This window comes from Sorghum bicolor, unplaced genomic scaffold (assembly GCF_000003195.3).
Source record: "Sorghum bicolor cultivar BTx623 unplaced genomic scaffold, Sorghum_bicolor_NCBIv3 super_29, whole genome shotgun sequence".
NCBI lineage: Eukaryota > Viridiplantae > Streptophyta > Magnoliopsida > Poales > Poaceae > Sorghum > Sorghum bicolor.
This window is the reverse complement of record NW_018396405.1, coordinates 139,274-146,650: the sequence shown is the minus strand read 5'-3', so window position 1 is coordinate 146,650 and position 7,377 is coordinate 139,274.

Genomic DNA, 7,377 nt, shown 5'->3' with positions numbered 1-7,377 from the left:
AGATCCTCGAGGGCCTTCTTCTTGGCTTCCTCCGCGGCGCCCCTGGCGACCTCGCCGTTCACATGCTCCACCTTCATCTTTCGGGGAATCTCACTTCAATCTGTTTGGAGACAGTGTTAGTTTAGGTGCAAGATTGGTGCTTGGTTTGCGCCTATTGCACCATAGGACAGAAACCATTATGGAAGCACCGGATGATAATCCTAGGTGAAGAGGCTCAAGTGGAAGGTCGGTTCGATCTGTTTGGAGATAGTGCTAATCTTGATGCAAAAAAGGTGCACGGTTTGCATGGAACATACCATATGATAAGAAATCCATTTAGACGCACCCCAATAGAACTCCTAGATGACATGTGTCATATAGAATCTCGTTTTGGTCTGTTTGGAGATAGAGTTAGCTTTGGTGCAAGATAGGTACATAGTTTGCGCGATGCATCATAGGCTAAGAAACCATTTTGGATGCACCCGATGATACTCTTGGGTAAAGGGGCTCAAGTGGAAGCTCAGTTTGCTTTGTTTGGATATAGTGCTAATCTTGATGCAAGATAGGTGCACGAATTGCATCGAACATACCATATGCTTCGAAATATATTTGGAAGCACCCAATAGAACTCCTAGATGACGTGTGTCATATAGAATCTCACTTTGGTCTCTTTGGAGATACAGTTAGTTTCGGTGCAAGATAGGTACACGGTTTGTGCCTAATGCACCATAGGCTAAGAAACTAATTTGGACGCACGCGATGGTACTCCTTGGTGAAGAGACTCATGTGGAATCTTGGTTCTGCCTGTTTGGAGATAGTTCTAATCTTGATGCAAGATGGGTGCACGGTTTGCATGGAACATACCATATGCTCAGAAATCAATTTGGACACTCCCGATGGAACTACTAGATGAAGTGTATCATATGGAATCTCGCTTCGGTCCAGTTGGAGATAGTATTAGTTTTGGGGCAAGATAGTTGCAAGGTTTGTGCCCAGTGCACCATAGGCTCAGAAATCGCTCTGGAAGTTCCCGATGGTACTCCTAGGTGAAGAGGCTCAAGTGAAAGCTCAGTTCGGTATGTTTGGAGATAGTGCTAATCTTTATGAAAGATAGGTGTACGGTTTGCATGGAACGTACCATATTCTCAGAAATCAATTTGGACGCACCCGATAGAACTCCTAGATCATGTGTGTCATATGGATTTCGCTTCAATCTGTTTGGAGACAGTGTTAGTTTAGGTGCAAGATTGGTGCATGGTTTGCGCATAATGCACCATAGGCTCAGAAACCATTATGGAAGCACCTGATGATAATCCTAGGTGAAGAGGCTCAAGTGGAAGGTCGATTCGATCTGTTTGGAGATAGAGCTAATCTTGATGCAAGATAGGTGCACGGTTTGCATGGAACATACCATATGCTAAGAAATCCATTTGGACGCACCCCAATAGAACTCCTAGATGACATGTGTGAGATAGAATCTCGCTTTGGTCTGTTGGAGACAGAGTTAGTTTTGGTGTAAGATAGGTACACAGTTTGCGCCTAATGCATCATAGGCTAAGAAACTATTTTGGACGCACCCGATGATACTCCCGGGTAAAGGGGCTCAAGTGGAATCTTAGTTTGCTTTGTTTGGAGATAGTGCTAATCTTGATGCAAGATAGGTGCACGAAATGCATCGAACGTAACATATGCTTAGAAATATATTTGGAAGCACCCAATAGAACTCCTAGATGACGTGTGTCATATAGAATCTCACTTCGGTCTCTTTGGAGATAGTGTTAGTTTCGGTGCAAGATAGGTACACGGTTTGTGCCTAATGCACCATAGGCTAAGAAATTATTTTGGACGCACGCGATAGTACACGTTGGTGAAGAGGCTCATGTGGAATCTTGGTTCTGTCTGTTTGGAGATAGTTCTAATCTTGATGCAAGATAGGTGCACGGTTTGCATAGAACATACCATATGCTCAGAAATCAATTTGGACACACCCGATGGAACTGTAGATGCACCCGATGGAACTACTAGACGAAGTGTATCATATGGAATCTCGCTTCGGTCCAGTTGGAGATAGTATTAGTTTCGGTGCAAGATAGTTGCATGGTTTGTGCCCAGTGCACCGTAGATTCAGAAATCGTTGTGGAAGTTCCCGATGGTACTCCTAGGTGAAGAGGCTCAAGTGAAAGCTCGGTTCAGTCTGTTTGGAGATAGTGCTAATCTTGATGAAAGATAGGTGTACGGTTTGCATGGAACGTACCATATTCTCAAAAATCAATTTGGACGCACCCGATAGAACTCTTAGACCATGTGTGTCATATGGAATCTCGCTTCAATCTGTTTGGAGACAGTGTTAGTTTAGGTGCAAGATTGGTGCTTGGTTTGCGCCTAATGCACCATAGGACAGAAACCATTATGGAAGCACCGGATGATAATCCTAGGTGAAGAGGCTCAAGTGGAAGGTCAGTTCGATCTGTTTGGAGATAGTGCTAATCTTGATTCAAGATAGGTGCACGGTTTGCATGGAACATACCATCTGATAAGAAATCAATTTAGACGCACCCCAATAGAACTCCTAGATGACATGTGTCATATAGAATCTCGTTTTGGTCTGTTTGGAGATAGAGTTAGTTTTGGTGCAAGATAGGTACATAGTTTGCGCCTAATGCATCATAGGCTAAGAAACCAGTTTGGATGCACCCGATGATACTTTTGGGTAAAGGGGCTCAAGTGGAAGCTCAGTTTGCTTTGTTTGGATATAGTGCTAATCTTGATGCAAGATAGGTGCACGAATTGCATCGAATATACCATATGCTTCGAAATATATTTGGAAGCACCCAATAGAACTCCTAGATGACGTGTGTCATATAGAATCTCACTTTGGTCTCTTTGGAGATACAGTTAGTTTCGGTGCAAGATAGGTACACGGTTTGTGCCTAATGCACCATAGGCTAAGAAACTAATTTGGACGCACGCGATGGTACTCCTTGGTGAAGAGACTCATGTGGAATCTTGGTTCTGCCTGTTTGGAGATAGTTCTAATCTTGATGCAAGATAGGTGCACGGTTTGCATGGAACATACCATATGCTCAGAAATCAATTTGGACACTCCCGATGGAACTACTAGATGAAGTGTATCATATGGAATCTCGCTTCGGTCCAGTTGGAGATAGTATTAGTTTTGGGGCAAGATAGTTGCATGGTTTGTGCCCAGTGCACCATAGGCTCAGAAATCGCTCTGGAAGTTCCCGATGGTACTCCTAGGTGAAGAAGCTCAAGTGAAAGCTCAGTTCGGTATGTTTGGAGATAGTGCTAATCTTGATGAAAGATAGGTGTACGGTTTGCATGGAACGTACCATATTCTCAGAAATCAATTTGGACGCACCCGATAGAACTCCTAGATCATGTGTGTCATATGGAATTTCGCTTCAATCTGTTTGGAGACATTGTCAGTTTATGTGCAAGATTGGTGCATGGTTTGCGCATAATGCACAATAGGCTCAGAAACCATTATGGAAGCACTCGATGATATTCCTAGGTGAAGAGGCTCAAGTGGAAGGTCGGTTCGATCTGTTTGGAGATAGTGCTAATCTTGATGCAAGATAGGTGCACGGTTTGCATGGAACATACTAAGAAATCCATTTGGACGCACCCCAATAGAACTCCTAGATGACATGTGTGAGATAGAATCTCGCTTTGGTCTGTTTAGAGACAGAGTTAGTTTTGGTGTAAGATAGGTACACAGTTTGCGCCTAATGCATCATAGGCTAAGAAACTATTTTGGACGCACCCGATGATACTCCTGGGTAAAGGGGCTCAAGTGGAAGCTTAGTTTGCTTTGTTTGGAGATAGTGCTAATCTTGATGCAAGATAGGTGCACGAATTGCATCGAACGTACCATATGCTTAGAAATATATTTGGAAGCACCCAATAGAACTCCTAGATGACGTGTGTCATATAGAATCTCACTTCGGTCTCTTGTGAGATAGTGTTAGTTTCGGTGCAAGATAGGTACACGGTTTGTGCCTAATGCACCATAGGCTAAGAAACTATTTTGGACGCACGCGATAGTACACCTTGGTGAAGAGGCTCATGTGGAATCTTGGTTCTGTCTGTTTGGAGATAGTTCTAATCTTGATGCAAGATAGGTGCACGGTTTGCATAGAACATACCATATGCTCAGAAATCAATTTGGACACACCCGATGGAACTGTAGATGCACCCGATGGAACTACTAGACGAAGTGTATCATATGGAATCTCGCTTCGGTCCAGTTGGAGATAGTATTAGTTTCGGTGCAAGATAGTTGCATGGTTTGTGCCCAGTGCACCGTAGACTCAGAAATCGTTGTGGAAGTTCCCGATGGTACTCCTAGGTGAAGAGGCTCAAGTGAAAGCTCGGTTCAGTCTGTTTAGAGATAGTGCAAATCTTGATGAAAGATAGGTGTACGGTTTGCATGGAACGTACCATATTCTCAGAAATCAATTTGGACGCACCCGATAGAACTCCTAGATCATGTGTGTCATATGGAATCTCGCTTCAATCTGTTTGGAGACAGTGTTAGTTTAGGTGCAAGATTGGTGCATGGTTTGCGCATAATGCACCATAGGCTCAGAAACCATTATGGAAGCACCTGATGATAATCCTAGGTGAAGAGGCTCAAGTGGAAGGTCGATTCGATCTGTTTGGAGATAGTGCTAATCTTGATGCAAGATAGGTGCACGGTTTGCATGGAACATACCATCTGATAAGAAATCAATTTAGACGCACCCCAATAGAACTCCTAGATGACATGTGTCATATAGAATCTCGCTTTGGTCTGTTTGGAGACAGAGTTAGTTTTTGTGCAAGATAGGTACATAGTTTGCGCCTAATGCATCATAGGCTAAGAAACCAGTTTGGATGCACCCGATGATACTCTTGGGTAAAGGGGCTCAAGTGGAAGCTCAGTTTGCTTTGTTTGGATATAGTGCTAATCTTGATGCAAGATAGGTGCACGAATTGCATCGAACATACCATATGCTTCGAAATATATTTGGAAGCACCCAATAGAACTCCTAGATGACGTGTGTCATATAAAATCTCACTTTGGTCTCTTTGGAGATACAGTTAGTTTCGGTGCAAGATAGGTACACGGTTTGTGCCTAATGCACCATAGGCTAAGAAACTAATTTGGACGCACGCGATGGTACTCCTTGGTGAAGAGACTCATGTGGAATCTTGGTTCTGCCTGTTTGGAGATAGTTCTAATCTTGATGCAAGATAGGTGCACGGTTTGCATGGAACATACCATATGCTCAGAAATCAATTTGGACACTCCCGATGGAACTACTAGATGAAGTGTATCATATGGAATCTCGCTTCGGTCCAGTTGGAGATAGTATTAGTTTTGGGGCAAGATAGTTGCATGGTTTGTGCCCAGTGCACCATAGGCTCAGAAATCGCTCTGGAAGTTCCCGATGGTACTCCTAGGTGAAGAAGCTCAAGTGAAAGCTCAGTTCGGTATGTTTGGAGATAGTGCTAATCTTGATGAAAGATAGGTGTACGGTTTGCATGGAACGTACCATATTCTCAGAAATCAATTTGGACGCACCCGATAGAACTCCTAGATCATGTGTGTCATATGGAATTTCGCTTCAATCTGTTTGGAGACATTGTCAGTTTATGTGCAAGATTGGTGCATGGTTTGCGCATAATGCACAATAGGCTCAGAAACCATTATGGAAGCACTCGATGATATTCCTAGGTGAAGAGGCTCAAGTGGAAGGTCGGTTCGATCTGTTTGGAGATAGTGCTAATCTTGATGCAAGATAGGTGCACGGTTTGCATGGAACATACTAAGAAATCCATTTGGACGCACCCCAATAGAACTCCTAGATGACATGTGTCAGATAGAATCTCGCTTTGGTCTGTTTAGAGACAGAGTTAGTTTTGGTGTAAGATAGGTACACAGTTTGCGCCTAATGCATCATAGGCTAAGAAACCATTTTGGATGCACCCGATGATACTCTTGGGTAAAGGGGCTCAAGTGGAAGCTCAGTTTGCTTTGTTTGGATATAGTGCTAATCTTGATGCAAGATAGGTGCACGAATTGCATCGAACGTACCATATGCTTAGAAATATATTTGGAAGCACACAATAGAACTCCTAGATGACGTGTGTCATATAGAATCTCACTTCGGTCTCTTTGGAGATAGTGTTAGTTTCGGTGCAAGATAGGTACACGGTTTGTGCCTAATGCACCATAGGCTAAGAAACTATTTTGGACGCACGCGATAGTACACCTTGGTGAAGAGGCTCATGTGGAATCTTGGTTCTGTCTGTTTGGAGATAGTTCTAATCTTGATGCAAGATAGGTGTACGGTTTGCATAGAACATACCATATGCTCACAAATCAATTTGGACACACCCGATGGAACTGTAGATGCACCCGATGGAACTACTAGATGAAGTGTATCATATGGATCTCGCTTCGGTCCAATTGGAGATAGTATTAGTTTCGGTGCAAGATAGTTGCATGGTTTGTGCCCAGTGCACCATAGGCTCAGAAATCATTGTGGAAGTTCCCGTATGGTACTCCTAGGTGAAGAGGCTTTCAAGTGAAAGCTCGGCTTCAGTCTGTTTGGAGATAGTGCTAATCTTGATGAAAGATAGGTGTACGGTTTGCATGGAACGTACCATATTCTCATAAATCGATTTGGACGCACCCGATAGAACTCCTAGATCATGTGTGTCATATGGAATCTCACTTCAATCTGTTTGGAGACAGTGTTAGTTTAGGTGCAAGATTGGTGCTTGGTTTGCGCCTATTGCACAATAGGACAGAAACCATTATGGAAGTTCCGAATGATAATCCTAGGTGAAGAGGCTCAAGTGGAAGGTCGGTTCTGATCTGTTTGGAGATAGTGCTAATCGTGATGCAAGAAAGGTGCACGGTTTGCATGGTACATACCATATGATAAGAAATCCATTTAGACGCACCCCAATAGAACTCCTAGATGACATGTGTCATATAGAATCTCGTTTTGGTCTGTTTGGAGATAGAGTTAGTTTTGGTGCAAGATAGGTACATAGTTTGCGCCTAATGCATCATAGGCTAAGAAACCATTTTGGATGCACCTGATGATACTCTTGGGTAAAGGGGCTCAAGTGGAAGCTCAGTTTGCTTTGTTTGGATATAGTGCTAATCTTGATGCAAGATAGGTGCACGAATTGCATCGAACATACCATATGCTTCGAAATATATTTGGAAGCACCCAATAGACTCCTAGATGACGTGTGTCATATAGAATCTCACTTCGTTCTCTTTGGAGATACAGTTAGTTTCAGTGCAAGATATGTGCAACGGGATCCAGCGTTAGATTAAAAAAAAAATCCTTGTTTTCTTTTTTTTTTTTTCTTTTT